The sequence below is a fragment of the Gossypium hirsutum genome, chromosome A01 (genome assembly GCF_007990345.1).
Source record: "Gossypium hirsutum isolate 1008001.06 chromosome A01, Gossypium_hirsutum_v2.1, whole genome shotgun sequence".
Lineage (NCBI taxonomy): Eukaryota > Viridiplantae > Streptophyta > Magnoliopsida > Malvales > Malvaceae > Gossypium > Gossypium hirsutum.
Window position 1 is genome coordinate 6,859,359 of NC_053424.1, and position 23,599 is coordinate 6,882,957.

The following is a 23,599-nucleotide window of genomic DNA, read 5'->3' on the forward strand; positions in this document are numbered from 1 at the left end:
GATAAAAATATGCAAATGTAATAATAATATGTATACAATTGTAACAAAAATATTTAATTACTTTTTATTTAAGCAAATAGATATTTATTAAGTTATTGTTATAATTATTACTATTATTATTATTATTGTTTTCAAATAAATTGAATTATGACAAATGTAGGGTGGAGATAAAATACATGTGTAATAATATGTATAATATAATTGTAATACATGTATTGTTTATTAAAATAGATACTTATTATTTATTTATTATAAATAATTTTTATATAAGATTTTTTATGACAAACTAATTAAAAGGTTACAAATGTAATATAAATATTTGTTAATAAATATATATGTACACTTGTTATAAAATAATTTATTTACTTAATATTAAAGTAATAGATAATTAGATTAAATTATATTATTTTTAATTAAATAATTAAATTATAAGATTTTTGTGTGAAAAATAAAATAAATGATGACAATTGTATGGTATTGATGGTGTACATTTGTATATATATATGATTAAATACTTAATAGATATTTAGAATAAATATATTATAATATATGTTAAGTAAATAAATAAAGTGTATGTATAAGGTATAAAAGAAAAACGAAAGAAAAAAAAAAGAAAACGAAAGAACAGCAGAAGCTATTCGAAAACAAGAAGAAAGAAAAGAAAAAGGGGAAAACTAGGGTTTGAAGGTTTAAACTTTTAATAGGTAAGTCAATTAAGTCCCTTTTACTTAATTTTGATGTTTTAGAAGCTTTAGAACAAGGTTTTGATGAAATTAAGTTGATACGTTGAAAGTTCATAGGTTTATAAGCATAGTTCATGTTCGAAAAATTATGAAATTAGGATTTAATTGAAAGAATTTCAAGTTAGAATTGATTAAAGGATTAAATTGTAAATTAGGCTATAAGTTTTGTCTTGTAGGGATTAAATTTAAAGAATTTTTAAATTATGGTTTTATTATGAACGTTAGATAGTTAAGTAGAATATGGAAGGAAATTGAATGGAAATAGAGTGTGAATTAAATTAGAAAAGTAGATAAATCTATTAATCTAGTTAAGACTAAATTGGAACTAAAATATAAATTGGATAGAAATTCAATTATTATTATAAATTAATGTTGTAATTAATAGTGTAAATTATTATTATTTTCGTAGCTAACAAGGAACTCGAGGCATCGACACACAAAGCAAAAAAGAAGGTTATCGAGGAATAATCGAATAAATCCGAGTTTGTATTACTATAATTCAAATCTATTTATTATTAATTGTTATATTTTAATTAAAGTGCATGGTAGATAAATTTAGGAAACTAATTGAAATAATGGTATTGATTTGAATGAAATTGATTTAAAAGTGTTTATGGCTATTGAAATTAAATGTTAAATTAAATTATGTATTGGTAAGTAAATTATGAGGCAAGTGTTGTTATGGTATTGAATGATAATTGAAATAGTTGTTAAATAAATTTTAGTGTTGGATTATGATTGAATTGTTGAATTGAAAGAGAATTTGGGATTTAAAGTGATGTTGAATTGAATGAGAAATATGTGTTAGTATTGAATTGTATTTTGATTGATGAATGGAAAGTGTATTTGATTTTGAAAGTGGATTTTTGAAATGAAAGTGAAATTGGATTGTGGGATTGAATTGCATATTGATTTGTAAGTGAAAAGTGTATTTGAATTGGTAAATATATGAGAAATTGTGATTTAAGTGGAATTGATGTGAACATTGATTGAAATAGAGAAAGTGAATTAAATACCCTATTAACTAGTCAGGCTGAGTCGGATATAGTTGGCATGCCATAGGATTGGAAGTGTTCAGAGATACTTCGACCTTGAGCCGATGAGACACTGGGTGTCACTATTTTACTTCGAATAGATTCGATAAGGTACTGGGTACCACTTTACTTCGGCTAGGCCGATGAGACATTGGGTGTTAACTTTGCTTCGAACTATCCGATGAGGCACTGGGTGTCATTCTGGTGTGTTTGGTTGGATCCGTGTATCCGGCAAGGTCTGGGTTTGTTAATAAGGTGAATAACTGAAATGAGAAAATTAAATAAATTTGATTAATTATACTATTAAAAGTATGAGAAAGAAATTATGTGTTGAATTGTGAATTGAATTGAGACTTGAGATTTGAAGTATGAACTTAAGGTTCATGAAATTGTTAAATATCGAATTATCGATATTGAAATCAGTTGAATAAATGAAATGAGACAATCGAATGAATTTGATTGATTGAACTATTGAAAGTAAGAGAAAGTGAAATTATGAATTGAAATATGAATTGAAATTGAGGTATCGAAATAAGAAGTGAAAATAGGATGAATAGGAAATAATGAAATAGTGTTTGAGTAAATTGAATATAATCATATGGATTAATTATAATTATTTTTATTGAAAAATGTTGGTTTAAATAATTATTGTAAAACTAATGTTACTAAATAACTGATGATTACTGAATGATTATGTTAAAGTACTGAACAACTGATTGTTATTGAAATGAATATTTTCTTGAGAATAAGTTATTGAATTGAGATATAGAAATGAAATTTATGAAATAATGATTTATGAAATGGTTATTGATGAAATGCATGAAATGGATATTGATGTAGTAAGAAGATATATAAAATTAAAATGAAGAAAAGCTATTTAAAATACATATTATTAAATTAAAAATTAAAGTTTAAATGCATGAAAGATTTATTAAAGTTAAAATAGTGGCAAGATTTAATGTATATATATATTGTTTTGCCTTAAGTATTTGAATTATAGTAATACCACTAGGTATATACTCAGCGTACGGTTTATTTCCGTGCGCAGATTAGGTACAAGAATTTTTGAAGAGTTGAATTTTGAGATTTGTAAGCTTTCATCACATCACATCTTCAAGCAACAATAGGGTATGTTTTAAAATTTTGAATAGAATGGCATGTACTTAGGTAAAATATTAAGTATATTCCAAGTGTCCGTTTTTATGTTCTAATATATTAGTAATTAGCCAAGAGTTACTTTGGCACCAAATGTAATTTTCCCATATTAGGTTCCTTAAGCCGAACATGGTATAGGCGTGTTACACTTATACAATATCCAAATGATAACAACAAAATAGTAGCAACATAGTAGTGAAATGAAATCAAAACAATGGGAAAATAGTAGGAAAATAACAGTAGAAAAATATTGGGAAAATAGCAACAAAGCAGCGGGGTTTTTTTGCAAATTTGGGCTGGGTCGACCCAGGACCGGGCCAAAAAAAACTTACCCGAGGCTCGGTCTGTTTTCTAAATGGACCTTTTTTTTTCCAAATTTATTTTTCAAGTCTATATTTTTACTAAACCTTTTCACTTTTCGAGAGAACCCAACCCAACCCGTAGACAAGTCTAATTCGGACCATTCTTAGGGTGGGTTTGGATAGGCGATGCGTTTACCTACAGTTAGTGTAAAAACAACGGTGGCGATGAGATTAAATACTGTAACGTAAGACAAAAACTAAACTGAACACACTACACCGTACCCAACCGTCCATCCAAATCCACCCTTATAAATGAGATTAACATATTTTATATTTGGTTAACTCCTGCTAGGGTTAAAAGTATACATCACAAATTTTATTGAGGTAAACTACTTTAATCCTTACTAAACTTTTCACTTATTTTTATTTTAGTCAACTTTTTAATTTAATCACTAAATTATTTGAATTCATTTTTTTAATCACTGACCTGTTAAATAATTAACGACATTATGATATGATAAACATATTTTCACCATTTTGTTCTAATTAGTTGACGGAGAATGAACTCGATCAACTCAACCTTCATTTTCACCCACCATCATCAATCCAAAATCCAACCACAACACTCAACACAACATATATTAGATGAAAACAAAAAGTAAAAGATACGAGAGGATCCATACCCATTTTGGGTTTTGAAGGTTCAAGTTATTGGGTGCCATTTTTTATGATCTAAATGGTCAAACGAAAGAAGGAGGCGCAGAGAGTAACATATCTCAGGTTGGCAATGATACAAAGGAATATAATGGTGGATTTGTAGTTTTTATTTCAAGCCAACAATTAAGCTTAATCATAATCAATGTAACATCCCTTGCCCGAACTGATCGCTAAGTCCGAGCTACAAGACGCCACATTTATTGTCGGAGCAGCTACATTCAATTATACAGTAACAATCATTCAAATATACAATAATATGTTAACCACATTTACATTATGATACACGATCAAATCTGGTCTTAATCGAACTTACAAAAGCTCTTTTAGTGACCCGAGCATGAAATAGGACCAAATTGTGAAGTTTCAAAATCTCAAGGCCTACGTCTTGACGTCACTTCCTTCATGTCATGATGTCACCAACAGTTTGTCACATCGTGACCCCAGATCACTCAACATCTTGATATGATTCACTGTCGGTCGATGTTGCGACAAGAAAGAATGCTCATCAAGACATGGACTCTGTTTTTGGTAAAATTTAAGTCATTTGGTACCTATTTCAATGCTATCTCAGAATTCATCAACTTAAGCATAAATGGTTAGCCACACATGCAACACCCCTAACCCGTATCCGCTGCCAGAACAGGGTTTCGGAGCATTACTACCATTTGCAGATCACTAAAAAAATTTAAATACTTACCGATTCAATGCATCATATAAATAAATATATTACCATTCAATCAACAGTTTGACACTTGTATAAGCATCAAACAGCAACATTGTTAGTATACTTGCACATATCTCATATAAATTCAACATTGATATATCTATTTTCTCGACATATCGCACTTGAGTTTAATAATAGTCTCAACTTACATAATTTCCTTGTATCAACATATCAAAGATAATCATATATGCACATGTCATGAAACATATCATGCTCTTACCATTTCTTCATAAGCATTTATCATTCATTTCATTATATCAATATTTCATGCTCCATCATTTCCATATATTTTATGTATATTTATTCTGGTAATAGCTTATATCAAACTTAACATAAATTATATTCCATGTACTTATACTTATTTCGTTTATCTATCTCCATAATTATTTCATATAACCATTCGTCATCTGATACATATTACTTGAATATCAATTGTTCAACAGATGTTATAGCGTCTCCCATCCACAGTCTTATTTATCTTTGACATGATGCCATAGTGTCTTTCAACAATGGTCTTACTCATTTTCTATCATGTTGCCATGGTATCTTTCAACCATGGTCTTGTTCATTTCATATCATGTTGCCATAGTATCTTTCAACCATGGTCTTACACATTTCATATCAGGTTGCCATGGTATCTTTCAACCATGGTCTTACACATTTCATACCAGGCTGCCATGGTATCTTTCAACCATGGTCTTACACATTTCATACCAGGCTGCCATGGTATCTTTCAACCATGGTCTTACACATTTCATATCAGAGAGCACACTCCCGCGAACCTCATCCTTACAGTAGGATTACCAGTCCAGGCCAAATCCCCTGTAATATAAACTCATAGCGTATTGTCGGGATTACCAGTCCAGGCTAAATCCCCTGCAACGACAATTACTCTAATGAGCTTGGATCTGAATTACCAGTCCAGGCTAAATTCAGACACTAATTCGGATTACCCGTCTGGGCTAAATCCATTTTACACGTATTCTTCGGGAGGGCTATATCAGAATAGGATCACCCGTCCGGGCTAAATCCTTTTTACCGTCAATTCCTTTTCAGAGATCCAAAGAAATTTTCCTTTCATTCAACCGAGATTTATTTTCAATTTATATCGAGTATCATCAATATTTCATCAAATATCATGACTTGAACATTCAAATCATATTTTCATCACATAACCACATATTTCAAGTATTTAAAATACAATTCAAGTTACACAAACTTACCTCATTGCTTGTTTGTGTTTATAATTTCATTAATCCGATATCTTTTCTTTTCCACGATCAAGTCTCATATTTGAGTCGTCCGGATCTTTATAAATAATTTGATCATCATTTTCATTCATTTCATATTCTAATGCATTTAATTAATGCTCTAGGCAAAATTACCATTTTGCCCCTAAACTTTTAATTAATGACGATTTCATCCTTAGGGTCAAGAAAATAAAATTCTTGCAATTTGATCCTTATTTCCAGCTATTATTCTCATATATATTGATAACAGTCCAAGAATTCTATAAAATATCAGAATTTTTCATAATTTCAACACTTTTTAATTTAATCCCTAAAATATTTTTTCCCCCGATCTTGAACTAAATTAATAATTTCATTAAATTTTGTAATTTAAATAATAAAATAATCCATTTCATGCAATTTGGTCATTTCTGACATTTTTACAAAATTGCCCATAAAGTTTTATTTTTATTCAATTTAGTCCCTGAGCCTAAAATATGCAAATTAGCCATGCTAGATGAATATTCATACATATTTTTCCTCCTCATCCTCTCCATTCCACATACTTAATGTAGATAACACACTTGTAAGTAACATTATCCATAATTTTTATTATTTACTTTTATGAATATTCAAGTTGTCCATCTGTGTCATAATCACTAAATTATTTATATCTGGAGCTATAGAAATAAAAATTAAGATCCGATAATTTTCCTTGAAACTAGACTCATATATATTATTACCATAAAATTTTCAGAATTTTTGGTTTAGCCAATAAATACATTTTATTCTTTAAAGTTACCCCTATTCTGCTGTCTGACAGTTCTGACCCTTCTTCACTAAAAATTAATTATCTTCTCGTACAAAATTCGAATGATATTCCCGTTTGTTTCTATTTAAAATAGACTCATTAAATATTCTAAAAATATAAATTTAATCCCATAATTATTTTTATCCAATTTTTTATGATTTTACAAATTCAAAATAGGGGAACCTGAAATCATTCTGACCTTGTCTCACAAAATTCATCATATCGCATGATTTACAATTCCATTGCTTACATCATTTCTTCTATAAGAAACTAGACTTAATAATATTTAATTTCATATTTTATTCATCCTATAATTAGATTTCTACAATTTTTGATGATTTTTCAAAGTTAGACTACTGCTGCTGTCCAAAACTGTTTTAGTACAAGATATTAATTACCATGTTATAACACCCTTATTTTCTTTTTCTACACCATTTCTCATCACTTTCTCTTATTTTCTCTTCACTAACATATCAAGAACATAGGACCTTATGTAAGAAAACTCTACTATAACATTATTTCCATGCTTTGTCAATAATAACAAACTTAAAAACATATTGAAATCTTGATATACTTACCTTGTTCTATTGATACTAATCTTTAACTTGATTTTGTCTCTCCTCCAGCTTCTATTTCTTGAATCCAACTTGATATTCTAACTCCCCATGGTCTCCTTAACATTTCTCTCTCTTAGTAGCTATGGAAATTCTTTTGATTTCTAGGTGAATTTTTTGTGGAAGGACCAAATTGTAAAGAAAAGAAAATTTCTTTCTTTTCCTTCTCTTCTAACGTTGGTTGCATGCATGGAAAGATGATGAAAATTCTTCATCTTTCCTTCCTTTTATACTAAATAATTAATAATAAAATAATAATAAAATAATAAAATATCTCATTAAAATAATATATATCTAATTAAATAATCATAAAATATCATCAACATCATCATTACTTTCTAGATTTCTCTCTCTTCCAATTGACCATTTTACCCTTTATTATCTTTTAAAATTCCATCCTTGAGTCATCATTTAATTTGGTAAAATTATAATTTAGTCCCCCATAGTTCTTCACCTATTCAATTTGGTCCTAATTCATCCATTTTCCTTAGTTTCTAGATCATTCCACTCTTAAAATATTTACACTATTGGTCCTTCAACTTTTTCATATTTACACTTTAACCCTTAAAATTTTGAGTATCTACTCTTGTGCAACAAAACTTTTCTCACTTTTATAATTTAGTCATTTCTTGAATTAATATATCATAATATACTTCTCAATATTGACATAACTCAAAATTTCCTTTTATGCACTTTATTTCCTTATTTTACTATATCAAGGATAATATCTTACTGTAAAAATTTTCAGGGTATTACAACACATGCATCAAAACACTTCAAATACACACCATTCAAGTGCAAATGACCACAACCTAATTCATATAAGCTTATAACATCTATTTTGCCATGAGACATATCATACCATCCCCAATGCATACATGTCAACAATTAAGCATATACTAACTTCATTAATACCAATTCCATATCCAAATATGTCATTTCATATGCCACATACATATCACAAACCATTTACCAAAACATACCATTTCAACAAGGCATTACATTGCCAAAATCAAACCTTGGAAAGGTTTTTAGGCTATAACTAACACTTTAAGTTAACAAATACAAAACACCTATGTACATGCCACAAAACTGGACTTAAAACGATCGAAAAGCTACAAATTTGAAAACAAGATTATGTGAGCTTTTGGACGATTCACAAGTTGAAATCTATAGAGAAAGGGAAAAACAACGGGGTAAGCATATCGAATCCGTAGTAAGTTCACAGGCATTAAACAAAAACTTACCTTATCTTTCAATTAAATACAATAAGCTACTAAGCTTAACATCATTTGGCTAGACATGACAATCCACAACATCAACAAGGTGTGTTTAACATATAATCAATCATGTAATATTACAAGTACATATCATGTTATTTCATGTCACAATACATAACAAACTTAAATCTCATTCAATTCAAGAATAATGTAATCACATATATAAATCGAAAGCTTTATACTCTAATTATTCAATAATCTATCATTTGAATATCAAATTCATTTCCTGCCATTTCAATCTTTCATTTTTCATTAACCACTCGGTCTGATGAACCCTAGTAAAACAGACTCGAAAAAACATGGGTAAACCATACCACACTCGATAGCTCGTAAATACTTTAACTACAACACACAAGGGCACCAAAGTGCAAAGCCTATAAGCAGCTATTCGCATAATCATACAACAATACATCCCTCCACTACACCAGGGTCTTTTTAGAGATATACAATACTCGATGATCCAGAACAAATGTTGGATCCAATATAAATCTGTAATGATCTCTGTACAATCAAGTATCTCATACAATCACATATCTTGCACAAGTACACATATAACCTTATTGGCATGTCAATCGTATCCTATCCTTTACTACGTTCACTCGGGCATCTTTAACACATATAATCATTTCTTTACAGTTTCGTACATATCTCTCATTTTGTACCAAATTGCAAACAATTCAAATTACAACCAAACATACACATATTTATAATTCAAATATATAAAAATTTAAATGCAATCATACCATATAAACTTACCTGGTCAAAACAACAAGCAAATTGAATCTTCAAGGACTATTCTATAATTTCTCCGATTATTCTCGGTTTGATTCAATTATTGATTTAAACAATTATTTTAAATAATCTATCAATACCAAACATTTTTATAGTATCCCATAATATGCATGAACCAGTTTAATTTCATTTTCTGGATGCCCCTAAAGTTTTGTATTTTGTGCTATTTAGTCCCTAAAACTAAAATTGCAATAACTTTCAATTTTGAGCTTCGGTTTCAAAACCGATCTAATTACATACTTTTAGGACCCTCTATTATCTATTATTATAGTAATTTAGCATCAGTTTTGCAATTTATACACTTTAGTACTTTTGTACAAAACTAACAATTAAACTTTACAATTCAATCCTTTTTCACTTCTAAGCTTAAAATCTGTCAATTTAACACCTATTTCTTCAATAAACAATTAATGGAAACTTTAAAATTTTTAACTACTTTACAAATTGGTACATGAGCTAACTAAATCAAGCTCCATTGACCTAAAAAGCATAAAAATTATAAGAAAATTACTTGTATAGCTTACCAATTTGAGGGTTGAATGTTTGAAACATTTTTTAGGTTTTCTTTTCTTTCTCATGACAAGGTTGAAGAAGATGAAGAAAATAAAGGTGACATCTTTATGCTTTAACTTATATGCTTGTAATTAAAATATAATTAATCATAATTATTTATTTAAACTTTAATTAATTAAAAGTTAATTACAAATAACAAGATAGTGGATTTTAATACCTTTCCACCACCATTTAAGAAATTATAATGGTTAAATTACCATTTTAGTCCTTTAGCTATTTAAAAATCTACAGTGATAAGACTTTTACAAATTATTCTTAGTACTTTAATTAACTATCAATTCGAAAAAATTATTGGACCAAACTTTGATATATTTCTATAATAGACTAGTGAATGTTAATATAGTAAATATTAATATTTAATATTTACGGACTCGATTTATGGAAATAGAGTTCCAAAACCTCTATTTTCGACACTATTGAAAAATCGGGCTGTTACAACTAGTGTTTTTAGAATATGACTGAATTAGTTAATGAATTGATTGGACCGAGAACTGATCGGTATACTAGTCCAAACACGTCAAAGTGTACCAATTCTAATGCAACTTTGGCTCAAATGTTTGGCTCATTGTAAGGTAGTTGATGTGCCTTTCCATACTAATAACCAACACAAACTACATTGTCTCATACCTCAAGCTGAGGTAGTCCATTTAGTATCGAATTCTTTATCATTACCTTTAGCTTTAAGTAGCTCACATGACCAAGCCTTACGTGTCATAAATCAATAGTTTCATTTTTTTAAGTCTTGTCTATATAAGCTAATTGTGTAAACATTACATAGACAAACTATAATTATCTTCTTATTGTGTATTGGTTAGTTTTAGATTTCGATACACCTTCTCATTGTTGGGTTTGAAAACTATGTAGTTTTCGTCTAACGTGAGTTGTGATATTAATAACAAATTCTTCTTCATCATAGGTACAAGATACACATTTTGTAGCTTAACCTTATGTGGAATGTAACGATGGATAATCACGGTGTCACCAATATGGGATATTGGTAACATGGAATCATCGACAGTAACCACAATTCTCCCTTCTTTGTACTTTGTTGCACTTGATAGCTTTTCTTTATCTTTGGTCATGTGATTAGAGCAACCGAAGTCAACTATCCAATCATTTTGATAGTTGATTGAACTTTTTCTTATTATTGTTTGGCCATGTTCTATCTGTGGCTCCTCAATGCATGAAACTGCAATATCTTCTTCACCATCGTCTATTATTACACAAAAGGCTTGAAAATCCCACTCATGAATGGAAGTAAGCGACATTTCCTTAAAATTTTCTTATCATGTAATCTCGAGCAAAATGTTTGGACTTACCACAATTGCAGCAATTACCTTGCTTCTTAGGAGTATTTTTACCCTATTGATTATCTCGCTTTGACTAAGCTTCTCATTTCTATGAACTTTCATCTCTTCTTTTATTCTTCCATCTTTGTTGTTGGCCTTGGGTTGCTCACCCTTTGCCCATGCTCGTTTTACTTTGTTGACTTTGCCCTCGAGCATTCTATCTTTTCCTAAACATTTCTTTTTCCTCGTCCTTAACTGAGACTCTAGACATTTGGTTATCTAAATCTTCTTGATTGGCCAATATTGTAATGGCCTAAATTCAAGGTTATCGGAACAATGATTTCGTAACCATAGATCCGATTTAAAGAGAAATTTATTTCAATATTTTTGCTTGAAAATTGATATGATAGGAAAATCGTATGAAAATATTGATAGGAAAATTTTATCGATTTAGTGATTAGTTAGAAAAAGAAATTATTGAAAAAATTTGGTAAAATAAGGTATCGGGACCTCTATTTCGTAAAACCGAGTCGAAAATAATTTTATAAATATTTATGAAATGTTATTAATGTGGTATTAAAATTTCGTTAGGAAATTTTAATGTTTGGGCAGTCAATTAAATGAAAAGGACTAAATTGTAATAGGTGTAAAAGTTGCTAGAATGATTACATAGCTTAAGAGTTTAATGAGAAAGGATTTAAAAGGCAATTAGACCCAAAATTTATTTGGGCTGGACGGCAAGGGTATGAAATCAGCAAAAAAATTGATAAATTAAGGGTAAAATTGGAATATTGCAAAATTAACTAAATAAAACTAGGACTAAATAGGAAATATCTAGATTTCTCTTCATTTCTCTTCAATTACAGCAGCTAAAAATGCCATAGGAGGGTTCTCTAAGCTGGTATTTCATAATCTTTGCACCAAGTGAGTTAATCCTTACCTTTTTCTTGTAAATTTTGTGTTTCTAAGACTTTTACAACTAGGTCCTACTATTGAATTCATTAGTTTTGGATTTCATGGATGAAATTGAAAGTCACCATGGTTGAGTGCTGTAAGTTTATGATGAAATAGAATGAAATTAAAGCTTTAATTTGTTTATGAGATGATTTTATTAGGCAATTTCAATGGAAATTGATTTTTAGGACCTAATTGTGAAAATGTTTGGAATTAAAGTCTATTGCTGAAATTCTGATTCCTAAAGGTTGTAAAATAGTTTAAGATGATAGAATAAAATGTTAATTGAGAAAAATCAGCTCAATTGAGAGGCTAATTGAGTAGGGACGAAATTATCATTTATCAAAAGCTTAGGGGAAAATGGTAATAAACAGCTTGCACTAAAACAGTTTGGACAGCAGCAGTAGACTAACTTTGAAAAATCACCAAAAATTGTAGGAATCGAATTAGAAGATGAACAAATATGGAATTAAAACTTATTGAGTCTAGTTTCTCATAGAAGAAATATTGTAAGCAATGGATTTGTAAATTTTGAGAGATAATGAATTTTGTGAGACAAGGTCAGAATGAATTCGGGTTCCCCTGTTCTGACTTTTAAAAATTATAAAAAATTGAATAAAAATAATTAGGGACTTAAATTTATATGTCTAGAATTCTTAACGAGTCTATTTTTAATAGAAACAAATGAGAACATCATTTGAATTCTGTATAAAGAGATAATTTATTTTTAGTGAAGAAGGGTCAGAACTGTTAGACAACAGAACAGGGGTGACTTTGAAGAATAAACTGTACTGATTGGCTAAACCAAAAATTCTGAAAATTTTATGGTAAAAATATATATGAGTCTAGTTTCAGGGAAAATTAACGGATCTTAATTTGGAGTTCCGTAGCTCAAGTTATAAATAATTTAGTGACTATGACTCAAGTAGACAGCTTTGAATGAACTATAAATAATAGTTGAATTATAGAGAATGTTGCATATGAACATGAAATGTATTAAATTGATAATTAAATTTATTTATTTAGATCCAGAAGATTCAAATACGAAGCTAGATCGAGGAAAGGAAAAAGTTCGGGATTAGTAGATTTTTACTGTTTACAAACAAGTATCAAGGTAAGTTCGTGTAACTTGAATTATATTCTTAAATTGCTTGAGATTGTATGTTATTGATGTGAATATGAATTGAATGTTCATTGTATGAAAATTAATGAAACATTGATATATTTGATAAAATGGGAAGAAATCCCGTTTGAATGAAAGGAAAATTCGATGGATATCTGAAAAGGAATTGACGGTAAAAAGGATCTAGCCCGGACGGGTGATCCTATCCTGATATAGCCCTCCCGAAGAATATGTGTAAAATGGATTTAGCCCGGACGGGTAATCCAAATTAGGGTCTGAATTTAGCCTGGACTGGTAATTCAGATCCAAACTCATTAGAGTAATTGTCGTTGCAGGGGATTTAGCCTGGACTGGTAATCCCGACAATACTCTATGAGTTTATATTGCAGGGGATTTAGCCTGGACTGGTAATCCTGCTGCAAGGTTGAGGTTCGCGGGAGTGTGCTCTCTGAAATGGAAATGTGCGCACATGAATATGAATTGACGGACCCGGAATTGTACACTAAAAGTGTACCTCTGAAAATCCATCGAAAATTCCAAGAAATTCAACGGGATAAATATGGAAAAATAACAAGGAAATGGAAATCATGATATTGACGAGCTCATCAATCATAGTATATATTATTGGTACATGGAAATTATTGTACTAACTTGAATGTTGAGTTTGTGCATATTAGGGTAATAATGCATTGAATGGATATATGGATGTTTATTGTATTGTATTGAAAATATTAGGTAAGTATAATTCTTGTTACATGAGCTTACTAAGCACAAAGTGCTTACCCCGTTTCCTTTTTCCCTGTTTTGTAGTGTTAAGAGCTCGGAGGTCGGATTTGGTCGGAGACACATCACACTGTCAACCTCAGGATTTCGGTATATAAAGAAACTTTATTTTGGAAATCAATGGCATGTATAAGCTAACAAAGTAAATGTTAACGTGAAATGAATGTAAAGTTAGCCATTAGTATGGTTAACAAACCTGGTTATAGATATGTGATGACGTTATCTTATATAAATGCATGAATCTATCATGAAAATATGTTGAATTGATTTGGTTGATGTGGATTGGTCTCGATTTAATATTACACGGAAGGTTAGATATTTATAAAATGGCTATATTGAATAAAAAAATTTAATTCGTAAACTCCTGTAATGCCTCGTACCCTATTCCGGCAATGAATACGGGTAGGGGTATTACAAATATCTTTCCAACTCAATAAGCACCGACTCTTCAGACCAACCTTTTGTAGTTGTTATTGTCAAAACTATTTTTAAAAAAAACGGCGGTCGACTTGATATTTTGAAAAGAAAACGAAAATTGGGAGTCGCCATCGATCCTTTTTGTTGAGGTGTGATCGGGTCACCTGGAGAAAAATAGTTGTTTAATAAACAATTTGATTTATTTAAACAACGATTTTGGTCTGCGAAATTCAGAAAAACAGATTCGGGAGTCGGTTACGTACAAGGAAGGATTAGCACCCTCGTAACGCCCAAAAATTGGTACCTAGTTGATTAATTAGTGTCTTATTGTCGAAAATTAAGAACTTGAAAAACTTTAAAATACGATCCCTCTTTTTGTAAAAAAAAACTTGATTGTTAAAAACCTTCTCGTCTCGAAGTAATAAAATATTACATCCAGTGAGTTAGGACACGGCATCTTGAACTTTTGAGAGTGAGCTTGCTTTTTATTTAAAATTCTTGTATTTCAACCCCTTTTAAAAGGATATTCAATTATTTAGGGTAAACGAGAAAAATCGAAACCCAGTAAGTTAGGGCACGACCTCTCGAACTTCCAAATACCGAATATTGCCTTTATTTACACAAAATCTTATCTTGAGGTAACAAGATGTTATATACGGTAAGTTGGGGCAAGACACATCGAATCTCAAAGAGTAAGCATTTTATTCAAAACTCGTATTGCAGTTTAAAAGAATGTTCCGTTATTTAGGTTAAATGAGAAAAATAGAAACCCAGTAAGTTAGGGCACAATTTTCTCAAATTTTCAAATACGGAACGTTGCCTTTATAAAAGAATCAATTTTGGGTCGGGTAAAGGTTAATATAACATAAGTTGTAATAAAATGAGATAATAAAGAATGCATAAATAAATTCAAATTTCGATATTGACAAGCATAACAGAATAAACATAGACGCAAATGTGAATGATAATGACAAGAACAAAAATAAATGAAGAAAACGAATAAGCTAAAATAGAAAAGGAAATAATAAATAAGTTAAAAAATATTTGAAATTACAAAAGAACAAGTAGTAAATAAATAAATATTGCGTAAAACTATTTTGAAAAATGATAGTAATAGTAATAATAATAATATAATAATAATAGTAGTAATAGTAATAAAAATAAAAATAAAAATAATAAAAATAATACTAATAGTAATAATAATAATAATAATAATAGTAAAAATAGTAATAATAATAAGACCGTAATAAAAAGAAAAAGAAATAATAACATGTAAATAGTAATAATAATATATTAATAATAATAATAGTATATGTTAATAATGACAATAATAGAAAATAAAAAAAATAAAAAATAAATATACTATGTCAATAAGGATAATAGAAATAACAGTAATAAAAACAGTAGTAATAATATAATAATAGAAAATAAAAATAAAAATAACTAATTTGAAAATAAAATAGCAAAATAATGAAAAATGATTAGATCGAACTTAAAACGAAACTTTGGGGCAAATTCAAAATAAAAGAAAAGGGAAGGTCCATATTGCAATGCATGAAAGAAGTCGGGGGCCAAAAGGGCAATATTCCCTCCCTTCTGAAACGCGCAGCATAAGGGAGGACCAAAATGAAAACCAAAATAAATTATAGGGAACATTTAAAAAAACAAAAAACTTGATTTTAAAACAATAAAAAAGCGAAAGGGCTAAAAGTGTAATTAGCCCTTCCTTTAAAAAACACGCATATCCTAGGTTGGATCGGGTTAGATTGGGTCGGGTTATGGCAAAACGACGTCGTTTTGGCGTCTGAGCTTCAAGCCCAAAACGACGCTGTTTTATGTGGGTATAAAAACAAAAAATTTTTTTAAAAATTTTCATTCTTCCTTCATTCTCCCAAAAAACAGAATAAAGGCTTCTTTTTTTCTCTGCAGCAGACCCTCACCGTCCATGGTCTCCAGCCATTGGCTGTCGAGTCGGCTGCAATTCACCGACGTCGGCGCCGCCGTATGCGACTGCAGAAATGCTAGAAATCACTTTTTTTCAGCGAGATTGAAGGTAAGTCCCCTTTTTTTACTTTTTACATTCTTTTTTATGTGTGTATATATATATGTTTATATGTAAAAAAGATTCGAGAAGAAAAAAATAATAATAAAAGAGATGGAAAAAGGACCTTTCTCACGCTATTTTTTTCGATCTTCTTTTGTGGTCTTTGTTTATGTGTTTAAATCTATTTTTTTGATTGTATTCTAAAAAAACTCCCTAACATTAGATTTTGTGATGGCTTTTATAGCCTTTTTACATCATTTTTTATTATTTGCTGTCTTTTCTTCTTGCAGGCGGTGGAGCAAGTGGAGAAGCAGGTGGCTGACAAGGGCGGTGCTGGTCAGAAGGCTAAGGGTGGCTAGCATTAGGGTTTCTAGGGTTGGTTTTGTTTTTTGTTTGTTATGGGTCTGGGCTGCATTGTTTTGGGCTAGGGTTTTAATTTTTAATTTGGTCTAAAATTTGGGCTGATTTGGTGTCTGAGGTTGGGTTGTAAGATGGACTGTTTATAAACCATTTTATTGGCCCGGGCAAATTAGGGGTCTTACAATTATGAGAGGCCATTATTGTAACGACCTGAAGCTTACAGGTATCAGAAAAGTGTATTTTCGGGTCACTGTTTTTGTAAAACAGATTCGTAATATTTATTAGAAATATTCACTAAGTTAGTTGTGAGGTTAATTAGATTTTGGCTAGGTGATTTAGCTTGAATTAATGTTAATTTAGTGTAAGGACTAGATTGAATACATGGTAAAGGTTGAATTATGGAATAGAGAAAAGTCAGGGGACTAAATTAGGAATTAAACCCTAAGTGCCAAGTGTGTGGTAATAGTGAAATACATGTGGAATAATAATAAACATATATTAGTAATTATTAAATATTTACTTATAATATAAGTAAATGATATTAAATTATAATATATTATATATTATTATATAATATAATTAAATAAATGAAATAAAAGAAAGAAAAGAAACAAACAAACAGAATTGAAACGAAAGAACAGGGGAAAAAAAGGAGAAAAAGAACAAGAAGGAAATTAAGGTTTTGGAGGTTTAAATTCAAATTGGTAAGCTAAATTGACTCATTTTCTCGTAAATTTTACGTTTCTAGAATCCTAGAGCAAAAAACTACTAGATTTATGTGGAAGTTTTGAAAGTTAGTTGATTTTTAGATGTGTGTTATGTTGAATTAATTAAGGAATTAGGGTTTGAATTGATAGAATTTCAAGTTAGAATTGAGAAAAAGATTGAATTGTAAAGTAAATCATAAGTTTTATATAGTAGGGACTAAATTAAAAGAAATTTGAAATTAGGGTTTTATGGTGAAATTAGAGAGTTAAATTTAGTTTTAAGTGATAAATTGAAGAAAAATAAAGAATAAATTGTAAAAAAATAAAGTTAGTATTAGTTAGTGATTAAATTGAAAACTATGCAAGAGTTGAGTATAAATTGAAATGTTCAATATGAAATTGTAGTGTATTGATAAACTTTAATCGTTTTAATTCCGTAGCTAACGTTGATCCAGAAGCCTCGACCAGGAAAGGAAAAGAGAAAGTCAACGAGAATTAGCTCGGAAAATACGGTTTGTATTTTTATAATCCGAAAACTAAAATTATTTGTTGTATTTATTATTATGTATGGTAAGTGAAATTGAGGTGAGTTTGATATATTGATATTGAATTGAATTATTTTGTGAAAGTATGTGTATGATTGAAAAGTGTATTGAATTGGAATGGATTGAAATTGTATATTGATTGGAAATTGAATTATGTATTAAAATACCCTATTAACAATGTCAGGCTAAGTCGGATATAGTTGGCATGCCATAAGATTGAAAGTGTTTAGGGATACTTCGACTTTGAGTCGATGAGGCACTATGTGTCGTATTATTATTGCTTCGGATAAATCTAATGAGGTATTGAGTACCGTATTGTTTTACTTCGGCATAGCCAATGAGGCACTAACTGCCATACTGGTGTGTTTGGGTTGCATCCGCGTATCCGTCAGAGTCTTAGTCGTGTTAATAGGGATGTATGAATAAATTGATCAAATGATTGATATTGAATAATATTGAATACAAAATGGATATTGATATTGAAATTGAAATTGAGAAATTTATTATTAAATGCTATTAAATAGCAATTGTGAGATTGAAATAGAAGATACGATGAGTTTATAAAATTGATTATTTATTGAACGATTTTTATTATGTATGATTTTGTATATAAACATTATAAATTTTTGAATAATAAGTATCCGGATTATGGAAATACCAGTGAGTTTATACTCAGCGTACGGTTATTTTCGTGCGCAGGTTAGGTAAAGTTCGATCGTCGAATCAACATTCAAAGCTAATCCCGGACTCAAATCACGTGGTGAAGTGTTTTCTCTTTTGAAAATGGCATGTACCGTGGTTGTCTTTTGATGTCATTTAGATATGTGAATATTAATGGTGTATAAGATGATATTGGTTGATCTATATATATAAACATATATCTTATAATATAGCCATTTATATGGTTTTAGTTTGAATTGGTTGAATGATATTTAAATGAATTGATTAGATTATTTATGTTAGATATCTATGAACATGCATGAGTTAGATCTTTATATTGATAGATCTGACATGTTTTAGATGTATTTAATCATGTTGTGGATTGGTTGAAAGACTAGATTTTAAGTTGCTTGTTGTTCAAGGTTTGTAAGGTTGGTAAACTTGTTGTATAAGGCTCATTTTGAGTCGACACGACCTAGCACAAAGGCTTGTGACGGGACCGTGTGAGACATACGGCTTACACATGGGTGTGTGGTTAGGCCGTGTGTCCCCTACTCCTTAAAAATGCAAAACAAAATGCTCAGTAATTTGCACACGGGTAGAGACATGGGCGTGTGTTTCGGCTGTGTTAGGCACACGGGCTCTGCACACAAGCATGTGGCTGGCCGTGTGGCCTAAGTCAGAGAGTTATACAGGGTAGGACACGGTCTAAAGCATGGGTGTGTTTATGGTCACAAGGGCGTGTGAGCCCTGCACTTAGGAAAATTTTTGAAATTTCATGAAAAATTCTCTAAGACTTTGATTATGTCCCGATTTGTTCCGAATACGTATTTTGGGCCTCGAGAGCTCATTAAAGGAGCATTGTAATTAAATTATGATGTATATGTTAAACAAATATGTGATTGCTCATTCTTGTTCTGAACTGTCTGGTAATGCCTTGTAACCCTATTTCGGTATCGGATAAGGGTTAGAATAGAGGGTGTTACAATTATACTTTGGATTTAAGCTATTAATTCTAATTCTTCGTAATATGGCTTCACTAGGCATCTCATCAGGAGCTAGTTCTACAATTTCACTACTAATCGACTTAGCTTTGGTAAAGTATTGACTTACCGATATTCTCCATTGAATCGAAGTCATTAGCTCATTCTCCAAGGTTTTTAACTTTGCCTTATATGTCTTTCCAAACAATGCTGCCAAAATATCTCATTCTTCATTTGGAGTCTCAACATCGTATTTTAAGATTGTACGATTAGACTGAACATCACCTTTGCAACCTTAACCTCCCACTTTTCCATGTCATTAGCTTGAGTTGGTGGTTCAACCTCATTTTCATCAACTATGCTTCACAACTCTTTCCCTTTTAGATAAAATTTCATCTGAAGGTTGCAAATGCTATAATTGCTCCATCTAAGCTTTTGAATTGTGCTGACTGGTGCACCAAAACTTGCCATGTACACTTCTTAACGTCTTGTGCTACCTTAATTATGTTTGGTCCTAGACCAAAAATTTATTGCAACCTTGAACTGCAAAACTAGCAGCACCTCTTCTTCTGAGTAATCCCTAATTGGTACTTGAACAAATTCTTTCTATAATCAAGCTAACTGATATTCATAATAGTCGTGAAGTACCATTAATTAACTAGCTCTAATACTACTTATTAAAGTAATTGAAGAAGCAAATGTAAAATAACTTAAGCAACAGACTCAAATTAAAAATAAAACAAAACTTGCTTACTTAATGCCAAAAAAGCAATGATGCCAAAACTTTAAGGAAACATTTCACTTGTTTCTTTTCTAACTCACGCCTACAAAATGGAAAGGATTCAGCCTATTTATAAGCTCTGTATGACGGTTTATGTAAGTCGGCATACATTGAATCGTTATATCATTATCTAATTGTGGATAAAATCATATAATTATAAGTTTAGATACTGATAGATGATGATAAGCTTGAGAATTCTCTAGAAACATTGAGAAAGAGAAGCCGGTGATTATTAACTTGGCATGGGCTCAGCCCCCTAAAATGTAAAATTATTATTTTGGCCCTTAAATTTTTTTAAAAATTTTAAATTAGTAAAGGTAAAATTTACTTTAGTCCCCCTAAAATTATAAAAAATTAATTTAATTCTTTATAAATTATAAAAATATAATCTATAAAAAATTAAAATTTTATCCGGCTCCCCTTAAAAAAATTTCTAGCTTTGCCCCTGACAACGCCCTCGACGTGTTTGTGAACCCGACATTGAGGCCTCAAGGCCTCGATCTTATACCTTGATTGAAGACAAGCTAACACATTTTTCTGACTTACACTAACTGGGTATAGGTAAGGGGACCTTCCAAAAACTTAGAAAAAAATGGGGAAAAAAATGAATATATCTATGTTACAAACGTCCTCGTATCTGAAACTCACACTCGAGTTCAAGTTTTTATGGAGAATCTTTATGAATCAGCTGACATGTTCAGCAAACAGCTGTAAGAAGCATCAATAAGCTATACTTGGTAGCATTAAGCTGGTGTAATCACCAATAAAAAGCATTATTGTAAGACATTTGCAGATGAATGAAACGCTGTTTTGAGAGTTGGTGCGCAAAGAGCATCAATTCAGCAACTTACACGTACTATTATGCCAAGGAGTCGATTAGAAATTTGATGAAAGCAACATGTTTTTATCAGATAACATTTGCCTACGTAATCCAAACTTTTTGCTTTTTCAGTTAGATAAGTAATTATCTAATAATATCCACAACTTTCATGAAAGATAATAATCTGGTGAAAATAAACATCTGTGTTATTTAAATGAAACTGCATACATATTACAACTCATACGTATTACCAAAAACAGAAAATCTCAAAGTACTTGAGGATTAATTAACTTATTCTTCATGTTATACATTTTCATATCCAATGGAGCAAAGAACTAAGTTCCCTACATAACATTCTGCAATTTCTGATCAGCTGTTGTCTCATGACCTATCGAGCTTGAATACGTGTATGTCAAGTTTGGATATTCAAAGAGGACAATATCGGATTATGACACGTAACCCAATAGGTCGAGTCATGACATGCTGATTAATAGTGATGCTGAGGATCCGGTCCTCCGGGCGAGATTCTCTCCGGGCTACTGCTTAGCATCCTTCTGTAATAGTCGATTTTCGATAAATCGTAACCAAGTTTCTCCAACATAGTCATGCCATCAATCTTTTCCGCCATTGTTGGGTTACCATGAGGTCCATGACCATAAGGCCTCGCTTCAGTGTTCATTACAAGCATCAATACAATGATGATGAACGACAGCATCACCACCAGCCTAGAACTTGAACCAACGATAGCCATGGAATATACGATCTTTTTTTAACAATGAGAAACGAAGTTATACATCAATAAACATGTCGATAAGCTTATATATATCGGAGGAGAAACTGTGGTATACAATGGGACAAGATTGAAATGACATTTACCATAAAAAAAGTCCGTTATTTCTTCAATATAAGACATGGATATTGGAACATCGACGTATAATCAGATAAAATTTGACAGGAAATGTTTGTCTTAACCCCACAAACACAGTTGATTTTCTGCGTTCCTGACTCACCACCATTAGCGTTAGAGAGGGATACAAAAAATATGATGACGATGCTTTAATGTCGTAATCAAAGTTGATGTTCTTTGCCTATGATAAACAGCCAAAGGGGGCGGTCACTGTTTTTACGTTGTGGCAACTCGGAAATCTTGTCGTTCTTCCTCTCAAGTGCTTTATCTTCTATTAACATTATTACAGAATTGAGTCAAAAAGCTCATGAAGACAATACAACATTCAATCTTGTTTTGTCTTTTCCAAAGACTTTTTTCTCCAATAGAGAGGAATAGAATTTCAAGTTGTCCTTATGCATGAATACGGTAAATATTACTTTTTTTTTTTAATGTTTTCGTGGTTGTTTGTTTCTCTTTTGTTCTTTGGCCACTTGTAAGCCGCACGCATGCATGATCCATTGAAAAAAGTTTTTTGTCCACACTTCTAATATCTTAACACGTATTACTTCACATAATATACAAGAAGGAAAAAGCTAAATTTTTGGAGATAAAATCAAAGAATTTTGGAGAGCCAAAGCTTAAATTTTTATCAAGATGACTTAGATTAAATTTTCAACCTTTGAGAGAAGTTAAAAATGGAATTTTTACATTTAACAAAGAGGTTAAAATAGATTAAAATAAATAATTAATATAAGAAGTGATTGAAATTGCGATTGTATCATTTAATAAAAAAGGTGAAGGCTATATCTAAGGGTGTTCAAATTTCGGTTAAAACTGAATTAATCGACCGAATCGATTTAATTCGGCTAGAGATCGGTTGATGATTTTTTGGAAGTTTAGTTATCGGTTAATTCGGTTTGAAATCGGTAATTAACCAAATTAACCTAATTTAATAATTAATAATACAAATTATATGTAGTTTTAATTCGGTTAATTCAGTCAAATGAACATTATCTATTTATTTATTTTTTATACTCGTTTTAACCAAAAAAGCAAAACCATATAAATTTTGTTTAATTCGGTTAACCGGCCGGATTAATCAAAATATTTCAATTCTGCTAATTTTTTTTGAAAAAATTTTGATTCGATTAACGGTTAAAGAATTAAAAAATTTTGGTTAATTTAATTAACAGTAGTTCGTTTTGGTTAACCGATCAATTAACCGTTTGAATACGCTTACCCTTAGCTACACCTTCTATGAAACCTATGT

At 30.4% G+C, this 23,599-nt stretch overlaps 1 long non-coding RNA gene across 1 annotated transcript; it reads left to right on the forward strand.

Annotated features, from left to right (window-relative positions):
* The first annotated feature begins 16,445 nt into the window (after positions 1-16,445).
* On the forward strand, positions 16,446-17,259 carry LOC121204716 (uncharacterized). The gene is made up of 2 exons (XR_005899914.1): positions 16,446-16,593; positions 16,875-17,259. It is a non-coding gene; the product is annotated as an uncharacterized lncRNA (long non-coding RNA).
* Positions 17,260-23,599: the final 6,340 nt, after the last annotated feature.